The sequence below is a fragment of the Nansenia antarctica genome (assembly GCF_963989245.1).
Source record: "Nansenia antarctica genome assembly, chromosome: 1".
NCBI lineage: Eukaryota > Metazoa > Chordata > Actinopteri > Argentiniformes > Microstomatidae > Nansenia > Nansenia antarctica.
In genome coordinates, this window is record NC_137674.1 from 73,091,764 (window position 1) to 73,106,749 (window position 14,986).

Genomic DNA, 14,986 nt, shown 5'->3' on the forward strand with positions numbered 1-14,986 from the left:
AGTCATTAGGCATGTGTTTGTGGGAGACTGGCTCCCAGATGACCGTGCAGGGTGGCAGGCTGCAGCTTCTGTTCCTGCTCCCAGTAAACAGACTAACAGATTGGCTCGTTTGCGTCTTTCCTCTGGGCGGCCCCTCTTCAGTATTCCGGGGAACACTTAAGACCTTTTTCCTTACTCTCTCTCTCTCCCTTTCTCTCTCTGTTTCTCTCTCTCCCCTCTCTCTCTCTGTCTCTTCTCTCCTGAGAGAATATTGTTCTTGTTCATAGTGTTTTTTTGTGTGTGCGTGTGTCTGTGTGTTTTGAAGAGAGAAAGACACAGCGGCAAGAGTTTGAGAACGAGACTGTCTGTCATCGATAACGCGCTACGTGGAGAATCGACAATCGTAATCCAGTTCGTTATATCGTAGGCCTACGACAAAAAGCGTGTGTAGAACAATAGGATAAAGTGCTGCTTTTGGCCCAGAATCAAACCTCTCATTTTCTGCTGCGGTCCCAGAGGTGGAGAGGGAAAGGCGAACACATGTTCCTCATTATAGTCCTATTCTTCTTAGCTGACACTGATGGTCCCGGCTGGCCCGGGCCATGCCAAACTCTCGTTCATCGGAGGACGGGCTCGAACAGGCGGCTTGATGAGTTTATTTTGCAAGGTGGAAAGTGGAAACATGTTAGCGCGCGCGGGGAAACATTTCGTGAAATATACCGTGAAGTCGGCGAGGTGTTGTTATGTATGCACAAGGAGCGGGAAGCGCTTTGATGGAGATAACGTTGAGATGATTTTCGCTTTTTTTTTTCTATTTTCATTTTTAGCGAGTAAGTAATTTTGGGGGGAATATTATTATCACTCCCTTGACGCATTTAAGAGCTATTTGTGGATGAAATGATAATTCTGAGCCAAAATGAAGTGCTAAGAGGCGTATCCGCCAGTTGGGGTGGAACAAATTCTCCTCTGTTGTGAGTGATTATGTCTCAAGTCCAGGGAGGGAACACTGTGGACTTCCACACCTCACCATGACCCTAACATTGACTTAACACTTAAACACCAAGCACATATCTATACATAATTCCATACCTCTCTCTCTCTCTCTCTCTCTCTCTCTCTCTCTCTCTCTCTCTCTCTCTCTCTCTCTCTCTGTGGTAGCTGTTGCCAGGTGAGTGATGGAGCCCATCAGTGTAGTGCGTGTGTTGTAAAACAGTCAGCCTCTGACAGATTGACTGAGATGGCCAGCCCCTCAATCACCAGCCTCAGATACGAGAGAGAGAGGGAGAGAGAGAGAGAGAGAGAGAGAGAGAGAGACAGAGAGGAGAGAGAGAGGAGAGAGAGTGAGAGAGAGAGAGAGACGGAGAGAGAGAGAGACAGAGAGAGAGAGAGAGAGAGAGAGAGAGAGACAGAGAGAGACAGAGAGACAGAGAGACAGAGAGAGAGAGAGGAGAGAGAGAGAAGGCAGAGGGAGGAAAGCTAATAAATCGAAACAGGTAAACACAGTCAACTTTTAATGACTTTAATAACTGAATTAAAACGGAGCTTCAAGCTTTAACCGACAAGTCCAACGTGTGTAGTGGGGGGAAAAAAGGAGTAAAAAGAGAGATGGATAAAGAAAAGAAGAGCGGTTCTGTGTCATTTTCGACAGCTGTTGATTCAAAGAGAAAAACTTTATTCAGACCAGATGGTCTCAGTCAGCGGCAGAATGAGAGGGCTGACTCCATTGGCTCCAGCCATGTGTTTCTCCTCCCCATAGAAATTAAAATGGTCGTTCGTTTGTCACCGCTCACTACACAGCTTAAAATGTAGCCCTGAAACGTTACTTAGCGATAATGCGCCATAATTACTCAAAAGCCTGTTCTTTATCTGCTGCAGAGGGAGAGAGACAGAAGGATCATTCCCTTCAGATGAGATTTAAGAGGCCTGCGGAGTTTGCGCAATTTCGAAATGAAAAAAGCATTAAAAAGACTGTTCTTCTCGCGTCCAACTATGATTCTAATCTCTGAGGCGGTGTGAGTGTTCTTAAACCTCACTATCCCCCCCTCGAGACCACACATAACGACACTGCTGACCTTTGCGACAGAAATGCAAGCCGGCTCGTCAGTCAGTGAGTCAGTCGTCGAGGTTCTATGCATCCGATCAGTTGTAACATGGAGTCGTGGTGAGGTGAGGCCTGTATCACTGTGTGATGAATGTATTTATTTAAGCCCACTGATGGATATTGATATTCAGCCCCACAGCAGCGTCTCTTAAGGGCAGAGGCAGAGACACAGGAGGGTAGACTGTGGCGGTCTCCCTCCGCTAGCACATCACTCACTCACTCACACACACACACACACACACACACACACACACACACACACGCACACACACACACACACCCACAGTCCGCAAACGAGCTGACTGAAGGGCACCCAGTGGAGGTGTGGAAAGTAACTGTCACTGTGGCCTAAGAGCATAATCACATACACACACACACACACACACACACACACGCACGAACACACGCACACGCACGCACACACACGCATGCACACATACACACACACACACACACACACAAACTCACACACACACTCACACTCACACACACACACACACACATGCACACGCACACACACTCATGCACACATGCACACACACACACACACACACACACACACACACACTCACACTCACACTCACACTCACACTCACACACACACTCACACTCACCCTCACACTCACACTCACACACACACACACACACACACACACATACACACATTTGAGATTAACCTGAAAGACAGTTACGGGAAATAAAAAGATCATAGGAGGGGTGAACAGTCACCTGAGATAAGAGTTTTGAAGAGTTGAGTTACGGAGAGAAGGAGCTCACATCAAACTAGCAATTATCATGGCAACTGCATGTGCTATTGTATATGGTTAGACAAACGGTCTCCTCACTACGCACACACACACACACACACACACGCACACACACACACACACACACACACACACACACACACACACACACACACACACACTCAGGCCTACTGAATGACGGGCATGTAAAACAGAAGCGTCTCCGTGACCTGTGCTTGTCTCACTCTGTGGTACCTGGGAGATATGTGGAACCCTCCAGTTCCCTGTAGCACCACGGTAACCGTGACCTTGACGACCGTGCCGCCGGTGAGCGTAGCGCTGTGCAGCCGAGCGTGCTAAGACAGATTATGAATGTTTCATCACGACTGCCCTAACCCCGGCCTCCCTTTCCCAAGGAGTTACACAAACCCTTTTCTCTTCCGCCCCCCCCCCCCTCTCTCTCTCTCTCTCTCTTTTTACATGGAGTGATGGATCACTCATCCAAAACGAATGATCATGTTTCTTTGTGAGCTCTCAATCTTTTTATTCTTATTTTGTTTGGCTCTGAAATCATTCGATCTGCCATCCCCTCCTCCTCCCCTTCTTTTCATCCCCTCGTTCCTCTTCCTCTCTGTGTATTTGACATTGGCTGCATTCTCAGGGGAGATATTATTATGATAAATTAGGAATTCTGTGGATGTTAACAATAATTTATGGATTTAATTCTTTTTTTTTCTTTTTCTTTTTTCTTTTCTATCTTAAGGTAACAGAACAAATCTATTCCGACACCGAATGACATCGGTTTTAGTTTCTTTAGTTATTTTGTGTGTGTTTTTTTTTTTTTTTGCCTAAGTCACTCCACAGTAAAAATGGCACGTCCTGTTTTTAAGAGGAAGATTTTTTATTTGTATTTTTCCACTCTGACCACAACATGTTTAAAGGATCCTTTCATAAGAGCAATCACTGTCACACATTTGCCTACCTTACGAGGGGAAAGTCACTAGTGGAATATGGTAATTGCCTGTTTATTAGTCATTGACTATGACACTGTCTTAGATTTTAGAGAAAGCCTATAAGCATAAGTTATTCATTCCTTTTGACAAAATAACGACTGTGACTAAGTTGTGATACTGTATTGTTGAAAGAAAGAGAGAGAGAGAGATAGAGAGAGCCGCAGACTCTTTCTCCGAAGGTTATTATTTAGTTTAACCAACGTTTCGGGCAGAAAGCTGCCTTCTTGAGGGCTTTGTAGGATTTTGAGAGAATTTATTTTATTCCTAAATTGAAAGGATTTTGACTTTAGGCGCCGGGCAACTAGCACACTCTAATAGGATGGCTTTAGCAATAGAAAAGTATGGAAATATAGCACAATTCCTCAGACGTTTTCACCCATACGACATCTCAAACCTCTGATCCTAATCCTCGACAAATGTCTCATTATGTTGCATACGTTTCATTGAATTTACTGTTTTCTTTTTGTTAGAGTGCTGGGTGAAATATTTCAGATGACTACTCATGCATTTATCATTTCAGCAACATAACTCAGGCTTCAATTACTTTTATGCCTTTTGCAACTTCAACTTCATCTGATATGAAAAAAGCACAGCTCTTGCAATTTTTAATAAATAAAATATGATTTTAAAAGGTTTGTTTGGGGGTAAACATTTCAATGAATTTTGATCGGCATCACTTTTGAGTTCAGCAGAATTCCTACAATTACAATGTTCTTCATTCTACCTCTTTGAGATTCATTTGACTGTAAAATATTGAAATATTAAAGTGTAGCAAAGTAATCACAGTGTTTTTTCCATGCCGACTCTGATGAACGACCACTGACTAAGGCCGTAGGGGCGTAGACTATGGTATGGTCTATTAATACTGGATCTGATTGGCTAATCTCTGTCTCTGCTGCGGTCTAGCTAACAGTAAATTGGCCCCAGCAAACAGAAGCAGACTTCTCCAGAATGCACGCTCAAAATACCCTAGAATTAGGGGAGATAAGGGCCAAGCGGTTCCCCCTCCTTCGCCAAACATATGAGCTGTATATTTCCACACCAGCAGGACTGTCTGTTCAGTATGTGCTGTAAATGGGCTGTGAGTGGGGCCATGCAGGGGTGGGCTCCTGTGGGTCCACCCTGCTCAACCAACACATATAGTAAGTGTGTGGGCTGTTTGCTGTATGACCATGGCATGTGTACAGGAGCTTGAAGCAGCAGGAGAGGGTGGTGGGACAGTGTGTACTGTAGCTGCAGGAGCAGTTATGTGTCTTGTTTTCAAAATCCTCCTACATGTATAGTTTAGGGGTGTCTGTGTGTGTGTGTGTATGTGTGTGTACTGTATGTGTGTGTGTGTGTATGTGTGCATGTGTACTGCATGTTTGGGTGTCTGTGTGTGTGAACGTGTGTGTGTGTGTGTGTGTGTGTGAGAGACCAGAGCTGATTCTCTGACACGCCGGTGTTCAGGGTTGTGAGCGGTGGAGGAGAGTGATAGATGACTCACAGAGACACACGCAGGTCAGACTCCTTCTCCTCAGCGCTGAACAAACAGATGAGTCACACAGGACAGACAGGCAGGGCCGGGACAGACAGACAGACAGGCAGGGCCAGGACAGACAGACAGACAGGACCAGGACAGACAGTTAGGACCGTCGTAGTCTGACCACATATCACTCTCACCATCATCGACTATAGAGAGAGAAGTAAAAACTGAACATTGCATATTTTCTCCCCCAATTTCACGGGGTAAATGTTAGTCCAGTGTCTCTAAAATGACAAATTAGCTCTTCTTTTGTGAGATTGATCTTTTTTTTAAATTATATATAAATATAAAATGGAGGGTTGAGTAGTTCCCCTTGCTGTCTGTCGTTTCCTTGGTAGTAATGAGCTGTGATATTTGTCTGGGGGCCAACCTTATCTGAGGCTGGTTGTAGGTGTTTGTCTAGAGGCCTCTGGGTCCCAACCCCCCCCCCCCCCCCCCCCCACAGTGACTACTATGCAACCCAGGGGCAGGGAGGGAGAGCCACTATACGAGCAAAATAAAGACTCAGATAAGCGGAAGGTCGTCTGGAATTTTCCGCGAGTCCAAATCCTCTGTTCCGCTAACCTTGTAGAGTGGAAAAGAAGAGCACGGTGTTCTCAGGGCCGGGCGTGCAGCGGCCGTACGCACCTCTCACTCGTCTGTTTCCCTTTCGCTTTCTCAGCTTTCAGGGCTTTGTTCTGGTCTGGATGTCACACCGCTCTGCTTCATCATACAGTAGCCTCTCCATCACCGTGGGAACACTGTGGAGACTGGTGTATTAGCTGTTACTAGCTGTTAGCTGTTAACTGCTAATATTAGCTGTTACTAGCTGTATGAAAAAAGGTTGAAAAAAAGGCCTATATATACTATACTAAAATATATATATACTGTATGTATATTAATGAATATTATGAATATGTGATTCATACTAACACCTTTTATTCTTGACGTTAGGCCAATGTACTCTGGAATGCAAAATACAAAAAACAAAACAAAACGTGAAGACATTCACAGACATGTGAAAAAATAACAGTCGCTTGTTCTGGGACTTTGTTGCATATGAAGTATGTGGTTTTCCTCTCTGTAACTATTTAGCTGTATTTTTCGTAATGTGTGTGTGTGTGTGTGTGTGTGTGTGTGTGTGTGTGTGTGTGTGTGTGTGTGTGTGTGTGTGTGTGTGCGCGCAAGAGAGAGAGAGAGAGGCTATCTGCAGTAAACCACAGCCATTTGCATTGCAGGAAGTGTAGCATCCGTGCATAGAGGGACAGCCCCTAGACAGAGATCATCAACACACACACACACACACACATATACACACACACACACACACACACACACACACACACACCGGTGGTGTGGACATGACATAACACTACCTCCTGATGGTGTAATGTCAGGTTAGAGAGATGAAAGGCACAGAGAAGCGATGGTAAAAAGGTTGAGGTGGTGGGTGACAATGGCAACAATGTGTCAGTCTTAATATTTCTTGTAAATATGGTAACACATGATAAGCTGCTGAAGCGAACATTGATAATACACCCTGTTGAACAGCATTTAAAGGTTTAAGTGATTCAACCCTCATACTCAACTGTAAAATATACAGTTCAGAAGGTGTCTTTATGCGACTGTAGACGTAATATCAAACCATGTTCGGTCTTCCAATAATTTCGTATTACATTTCCAATCTGCTTATTGCGGGATATGCCTATCATTCACAGATCAAGACTTTATGGAGCCTTTTAGATGAAATATTACCAATAAAGGAGGAAACATCAGCAAAAAACGCAGCCATACATTGGCAACACACCGCCGTTCTCCATGCCAGCATCAATAATTTACCTCCGAGCTCATAACTATTTTTTATTTATTTTTATTCATAATCGAGGCCAACCAATGTTTTCTGCAGCCGTTAAAATGTAGAGCAATTTTTAAACAATAAAAGGAGTGTTCCATTAAGCTTTTAACTGCTTCCCCCTCTTTTTTCTACCCCTGCCCCCCCAAAACATCTTCCGATGCAGGCAGGGTACTATAAAAGAGCGACCCGTTGGTAATCTGTGCCTGCTGGCCCACAGTGAGGTTGGCGTTATTTAGAGCAGCTAACTCCCTATGTGCTGCTAGCTGCTAGGTGTGTAAGTCTAAAAAAAAAACAAAAAAACACCTTCTGTGGAAAATGTGGTGAGACAGAGAGTGGTAGCCTGTTGTGCACTCAGCTTTATATAACTGTGGTCGCTAGAGGAAGAGGGTCTTGGTGAGGTGCACCTGCCTCTGTGTGTGTGTGTGTGTGTGTGTGTGTGTGTGTGTGTGTGTGTGTGTGTGCATGTGTGTGTTTCTAACTCACTACATATATCTTAGATGGATACGTTTGTGTGTGATTGGAGGGGTGTCAGGGTGTTATTTTGGGCCTGTGAGGCCAGTTGTGTGTGTGTGTGTGTGTGTGTGTGTGTGTGACTGAGGCCTCCTAGACCAGGGGTGTGTCTGTGTGAGGCCTCCTAGACCAGGGGTGTGTCTGTGTGAGGCCTCCTAGACCAGGGGGGTGTGTGAGGACTCCTAGACCAGGGGTGTGTGTGTGAGGACTCCTAGACCAGGGGTGTGTGTGTGACTGGGGTCTAGACCAGGGGTGTGTGTGTGTGTGTGTGTGTGTGTTTGTGTGTCCTAGACCAGTGGTGTGTGTATGTCGTAGACCAGGGCTGTGTGTGTGTGTGAGGCCTCCTAGACCAGGGGTGTGTGTTTTTGTGTGTGTGTCCTAGACCAGGGGTGTGTGTGTGTCTGGGGCCTCCTAGACCAGGGGTGTGTGTGTGTGTGTGTGTGTGTGTGTGTGAGGCCTAGGCCAAGGGTGTGTGTGACTGAGGCCTCCTAGACCAGGGGTGTGTGTGTCTGGGGCCCGTGTCGGGGCACCGGAGAGCTGGGATTGGTTTGGAGCCAGCAGTAGGATTGGCTGACCTCACCCCGGGGTGGGGTGCACTCTGCTGGGCTTCAGAGCCCCAGAGAGGCCCTGGTGTGACAGGGAGGGAGCAGCGCTGGCTGAGGGGCTTTATGCACAGTGAAGTGTAACGTGAGCAGAGTTATTCTCAGCTACTCCGTTTACAGGAGCTGAAGGACAGGCAGAGAGCTCACCTTCAAGTGCTCCCCTGTACTGTCCAGATGCAAGGATGTACACACACACTTACACGCAGGCGCAGTACCGGCGCATGCGCGCGTTCCTACGCACACACAAACACACTTACGGTACACACATACGCACACACGCGTTAACACACAAACACACACACACACACAAACACACACACACACACACAAACACTAAAACAAACACACACACACACAGACATGCATAAACCCGCATGCCCACACACATTTTGGCTTTAAAAATTAGTAACCTGGTTTATTTATTTATTTATTTTGCTGATTATGGCAGACAACATTTTGATGAGATAGCTTTTTATCTGTTTTGGGTTCCCCTTTTGCTACATAAATGTTTTCATAAATATCATAAACTCAGAGAAGGGTGACGCGAGATAACTGTTTGTTATTCACATTCTATGAATTAAATATGGTAGTATTTATGGTAGTAATGTGAATTGTATGCTATTATGTTCTACATGAAGCCGTGAGTGTACAGTAGGAGGGAGAGGGAGAGGGAGAGGGGTGTAGGAAGGAGAGGTTGCCCTCTTAGACCTCTCAGCCTCGGCAAGCAGTGGCTTGTTCAACGACCCCGCTCCAATTCTCATTTGTTTTGCGATAGCGCTTAATAAATATTGATTTACTATTTTAATTACATGCTAATCTCAAAACACATAGGTGCTGGCTTTACGGCTCTCTCAAGTCATATGGCACATTTCCTCTTTGCAAATATTTATTGATGGTGGGGTCCAGAGAGAACCATAAAAGTGAATAGTGATCATTAAACAGACAGTAGCTGTCTACAATATCAGCACAAGTGTCAATATCAGCAGAGACAGTGGACAACCCTACCAATCAATTGCCGTATAATTGCACTCCTCTTTAAGAGCTTTGTAAATCAAGACGGAAGATAAAACTGCTCAGAAGTTGTAACAATGAAATTGTTATTATGATAAATTGTGAGTTATGCTTTATGCAGTGTGCAGGGAAGTTCATCACATTAAATTAGAAATGTGATTTAGATGGCGTGTGAGTAATAGATTTCGACTGAGAGAAATAATCAGGATCTGCTGTCCCTGTTTAGTTTTGATCAAATGTAACATTTAATCTATTTAAAATAATGAATGAAAAATGAAATGACATAGCAAAAACAAGTGTGAAATAAATTGTGATGGGGGGCAATTCTGTTTATTTTGTTTATGTATTTTGATTTATTCATTCACTCTTTTTCTCGCTCTCTCCCTCACTTTCCCTCTCTCATTTCTTCCCCTTTTCCTAATCCTTCCATCACTGAGATATATTGAAAGTGAGACTGCATTAAGGTGATTAGAAAGCTGAAATATTCAGGGAGAAGCTTGCCTTTTTCAAAGGGAAAAAAGCCATGAGTGAGTTACGGTAAACAACTTATTATTCATATCTACAGAGCATAATTTGCACTAAACAAAATGGACAGTGTATACAGCACTTACTGTAGATACCTCTGTGTGTGCGTGTGTGTGTGTGTGTGTGTGCGCACATGTGCGTGTTAGTGTGAGAGTGTGTATGTGTGTGGACTTGTATGGGGTATGTGTGTGTTTGTGCGTGTGCGTGTGTTTGTGTGTGTGTGTGTGTGTGTGCGTGTGTGTGTGTGTGTGTGTGTGTGTGTGTGTGTGTGTGTGTGTGTGTGTGTGTGCCGGCCTGCGTGCATGCATGCGTGTTAGTGTGAGGGTGTGTATGTGTGTGTCTGTGTGTGTGTGTGCGTGTGTGTGTGTGTGTGTTTGGGAATAATCCATGCCGTGTGCAAGGTTTGCATGGTTTGTTCCTCAGATCAAGGTTGCTGGTTTAATTGAGCCTCTACTGGACCCGGAGCTGAGAGAGCAGAGAGAGGAGCATCGATTAGCAATGAAATGGTCCCAATATGGGCCGGTCGATGAGGCTTTGTGAGCACAGCTCCCTCAGGACTTTGATTTCTCCCTCAAACAACAACCCCGGCTCTCCGGCCTTCAAAGGGAAACGGCCATCTTTGTTGTAGTCGTCGTAGCTGCTGTTGTTGTTGTTGTTTCTCCCGTGTTTGAGCGATGTCACCCGGGGTCGATGTTATCCATGTCCATAAACATTCTCCCACACCGGGATCAGCCCAGGAAACACAGCTCCGGCCCACGGCAAACACAAGCCGATCACGGTCAATCCCCCCCCCCCCGCCGTGACGACCGACGATGTTAGCTCACATCGCTTAGAGACGCCCTCGGACACCGGCTCGGATGAACGGTCGTATATCTCAAATGCCTCTCGTTGTTCTGAGTGTCTGTGCGCCGCTTTGAGTGTTGTCACGCGGTGTCGCGTTCCACGGAAACCTCCCTGTCCCCTAGAGCGTCGACCCAGGCTACACCCCTGTCCTGTCCTGTCCCAGGCTGGGCCTGGACGCGGGAGAGGATCTGTTGGCGTGGTAGCGTCAGATCAGCGGTGTTAGCGAGGAGGCTAACCGTCTAACCATTTCAGCTAATTGCCTCATTAATGATTCACCGGCGTGAGCTCCTGCTCCTGCACTTCGCTGTGGGGAGCAAATTGTTCTGATTGGTTTGCCTCTGTCAATTATTAATGAGCCTAGCGAGCTCAAGTGCTAACACCTGGCTTTGGAGGCTCGGAGTGGCCCAGAGTTCCCATCACAATCTCTGTTATCCACACTGGGAGGTGTTCTAGATACACACCAACCCCCCCCCTCACATCTCAGTGCTGTGTTTATGTTCTCTGGGAGTGGATTTGTCTGTCTCTCGCCCTCGAGGCATCAGCTGTGATCTGTAGTTTGTGTGGATGCTCTGAGCCGTACGGCCCGCCACCGGACCACAGGGAGGGGTGTGAAGGGGGGGGGGGGGGGCTAGGTACTAGGACACAGCAGAAGGACTGGGCTTGTTCTTGGCCGTGGAATGTGATGGAATGTAAAGCAGGCACCATATCCTCACAGGAAGACCTGCCAGGGACACAGCTGTGTGTGTGTGTGTGTGTGTGTGTGTGTGTCTGTGTCTGTGTCTGTGTCTGTGTCTGTGCGTGTGTGTGTGTGTGTGTGTGTGTGTGTATGTGTGTGTGTGTGTGTGTGTGTGTGTGTGTGTGTATGTGTGTGTGTGTGCGCCAGGGCAAGAGAACAGAACATAGACATACTGTACTGACCCTCCCCTTCATCCACCTGTGTTTTGGGCCTCAGTTGGCAAGAGACAGAGACGCATTGTTTGTAAACACTCTCTTATGACTCTCTTATGACTCTCTTACGACTCTCTTATGACTCTCATATGACTCTCTTATGACTCTCTTATGACTCTCTTATTACTCTCTTATGACTCTCTTATGACACTCATATGACTCTCATAAGACTCTCTTATTACTCTCTTATGGTTCTCTTATGATAACTCATAATAACATAAATTAGTTACAGGTAGTATGCTGTACATAGTCTTCTGTTATCATATTTGAGGTAATGGTGCCGATAGTAATTATGACCCTAGCATTATGAGAGCAAGTAAAAAATAGCCTAAAATATCAAACATGGTAGCCAGGACCCCACATCGTTATGGGGTTTTCCTAACTAATACAGGAAATGTACGACCTCGTGATTTTAGCTAAGAGGTTTGTTTTGATCGTTCGCTAGTTTGGCATGTGTGTTATGTGCGGTGCTGGTAACTACTAGCGTATGTTTAGCGGAATGATGTATAATATATCTACCCTGCTCGCTGCTCCTTACAGTGGGGTCAGAAATAGGATCTCCAGTGCCAGACGGAGACAGTCTCCCTGTCTAACGGCCCACCCACACAAGCTTTAGTCAGGCTCCGTGAATCATCCCACCCCAACCGCTCTACGTCTACCTGGGGGGTCAGACATTTGACATTTTCAAGTGTTTTTTTTCTGAGGAAAACATCAACCCAAAAACAAACAGTGACAAACAGCCTCTCGCAGCAGTGGTGGCGTCAGGAAAAATGAAAGGGTGAGATGAAGCGAACAACGTGTGTGTGTGTGTGTGTATGTGTGTGTGTGTGTGTCGCGTCCTAGCCTCCGACAACGCGACCGTTTACGGTGTGTTCGTAACCCCTCCGTCACGGATCACGTGAAACAAAAAGAAAATTGATTATTCCCGTAGTTTTTTCTTGATTCATTATATTTATTTAGTGCTTTTCCGGGGCTCAAAGACGCTGACAATATGGGAAAAACTGAAAACACAGAAACCACAAGAAACAGATAACATGAGCACATAGAACCCAGAGTTAACGAACAGGCACAGGGAACAATTAACACAGGAATGTCCAGGGGGGAGGGGGGTGGCAGGGTTAGGGGAGATGGTTGTATGCATGGGAGAACCGGTAGTATCTTTTCATATAGGATCACGGTGCACAAGAGAGAGAGAGAGAGAGAGAACGAGGGGTGTGTGTTTAATACGGAGGGACGGTGGAGCCGCAGAGACTCATACTGCTGGTGAGCAGTGGCCTGTTCTCTCTCTGGCCTTAATTGAAGCTGATTAAAGAGTCACCCCTCTGCCCCTACCCCCCCCCCCCACACACACACACACACACACACACACACTCACGTGCGCGGGCGCCGCTGTCGCTCTGCATCTCGCCGAGGCGGGCCGGCCCCCACGTACTCACACGGTGGTCACTGTGGGTCTTTGTTGTTTTTTTTACATCAGGCACCAGGGGAGGGGCAGAACAACCATGAACAACTCTGACTCATCCCTCATTGCGGTCGGTCCCCTCCCTTGTTGGGGGGAGGACAAGACCCAGTGTCTCTGGAGGTTACGGTGGGGGTCCTGACGATGTGGACCTCCCTGGTACATGGGTGGGTGGCTGTGTGGGTTGTGTGTGTGTGTGTGTCTTGTGTGTGTGTGTGTGTGTGTGTGTGCCTGCCTGAGCTGAAAAGGGGGCCGTAGATTGGAGGATTGACTCACACTTTTTTAATGACCTCTTCGCTTTCTCTCTCTCTCTCTCTCTCTCTCTCTCTCTCTCTCTCTCTCTCTCTCTCTCTCTCTCTCTCTCTCTCTCTCCCTCTCTCTCTTTCTCTCTCTCTCTCTCTCTTTCTCTGTCTGTCTCTCTCTGTCTCTACAGATAACCTGGCAACTGAATGCTGATGACCGAAGAGAGACCGACCGATGGCACGAGGACCCCCCCCTCAAAGCACAACATTAGAGATGACTTCACTGACGAAGACAAAAACTGAAGAAAAGACGCCCCAAGACCCCCCCCCCCCCGAAATTGGAATCCTGCGGAGAAATTCTTCAGAGCCTCTTCCTCCTCCTCCGACACCCCCTTGTCCTCTATTTTACCTCCAGCTTTTTTCTAAGAAACACAACGAACAAAAAAATAAATAAAAACAAACAAAAAGAACAAGAAAACTGACTCGACATCAAGAGATGATTGACAGCATCAGAATAATATATTGGGGGGGGGGGGGGGGCGGCGACGGGACTATTTTCTCTTTAGGGGAAAAACATTGATGCATGTTACTGTAAGTAGTTCATCTAAAACATACCCTCTTCCCAAATACCGAAGCCTCGTGAAGACGTCTTCCCCTCGTCCCTTGTCTAACCCCCCCCCCCTCCCCCATTTATGACTGGGGATTAAATACCCAAGCATCTGAGATCCTCCCTCTGAAAATTACTCTACCCCCAACCCCCCCCCCCCCCCCCCAACAAACACCTCAGAGGCCACTGTAACTACCATTGACTATATGTTCCTCGTTTTAGAGAACTGCCTGTAACATTTTGGATCTAGTTGGACTGTAAGACATTAACGTGTATACTCTTTGCATAATGGACCCCGTCTTCCTCTACGATATCTCAACCCGTTGTACATAGACGTGAGTGATGTACTAAAGCATGGAGCTGACTATAGTGTATTCCTTGATACCCTGGTAGATCGCAAACAGTTCATAATTGTGAATAGACACATATTTTTATCCCTAGCTTTACCAGTCAGTAGAAGCTTACTGTATACCATGTAGGGCATTTTGATGATCTGTATATTTGACTAAAAGCAGAGATGTCAGTTATAGCTCATGTTCTTATTGTTTTGAGTACTTCCAAAAACACGATGGCAGCCATTTTCTTTCTGAAGAGTCGAGACTCCCCGACTGGAACTGCCGCTGAGTGAGGTAGTCGTGTCGATAGAACAAAAGGGGGATGGTTAAGTCCATCTCAAACTGACATGGAAAACAAGGAGACCTACTAATAGTGTTGTTAGGAACCAGTACGGGAGATAGAAAGGGGGGACAGGATAGAGAGACGGACCGTGTCCGTGTGACCTCCCCTCTCCTCTATCCTCACCTAACCCTCTCGATTGCTCCCTGATCCCAACGGAGAGAGGGATCCAGCCCACACAATCCTTTTTTTATTTTCAATATTTTCTTTCTTTTCTTTTCCCCCTATTGTAATGACTTGTAATGAATGATCCTTTGGATATCTGTCCTTCCTGAGCTGTGGTTACCTGCCCTCAGCCAAGGCAGCTGCCTCTCTCTCTCTCCCTCCCTCCCTCCCTCTCACACAGCGTTGTGCACTGGGGGTGGA